This window comes from Teleopsis dalmanni, chromosome 1 (genome assembly GCF_002237135.1).
Source record: "Teleopsis dalmanni isolate 2A chromosome 1, ASM223713v2, whole genome shotgun sequence".
Taxonomy (NCBI): Eukaryota; Metazoa; Arthropoda; class Insecta; order Diptera; family Diopsidae; genus Teleopsis; species Teleopsis dalmanni.
The window spans coordinates 234,833,609-234,834,443 of NC_051846.1; positions in this window are offsets into that span (position 1 = coordinate 234,833,609).

Here is an 835-nt window from a genome sequence, read left to right on the forward strand (position 1 = left end):
AAATATTAGAGTTTTGAGAAACTTATTGAAAATCAATAATTCGATGGTTTTACGATCGCACATGTTAAAATATGCAAAATATTAGAGTTTTGAGAAACTTACTGAAAATCACAAATTCGATTGTTTTACGATCGCACATGTTAAAATATGCAAAATATAAGTTTTGAGAAACTTATTGAAAGTCACAAATTCGAATGTTTTACGATCGCACATGTTAAAATATGCAAAATATTAGAGTTTTGAGAAACTTATTGAAAATCACAAATTCGATGGTTTTAGGATCGCACATGTTAAAATATGCAAAATATTAGAGTTTTGAGAAACTTATTGAAAATCACAAATTCGATGGTTTTAGGATCGCACATGTTAAAATATGCAAAATATTAGAGTTTTGAGAAACTTATTGAAAATCACAAATTCGATGGTTTTACGATCGCACATGTTAAAATATGCAAAATATAAGAGTTTTGAGAAACTTGCTGAAAATCGCAAATTCGATCGCACATGTTAAAATACGCAAAATATTAGAGTTTTGAGAAACTTATTGAAAATCACAAATTCGATGGTTTTAGGATCGCACATGTTAAAATATGCAAAATATTAGAGTTTTGAGAAAATTATTGAAAATCACAAATTCGATGGTTTTTACATGTTAAAATGTGCAAAATATAAGAGTTTTGAGAAATTTGCTTAAAGTCACAAATTCGATGGTTTTACGATCGCACATGTTAAAATATGCAAAATATTAGAGTTTTGAGAAACTTATTGAAAATCACAAATTCGATGGTTTCACGATCGTACATGTTAAAATGTGTAAAAGGTAAAAGTTTTGAGA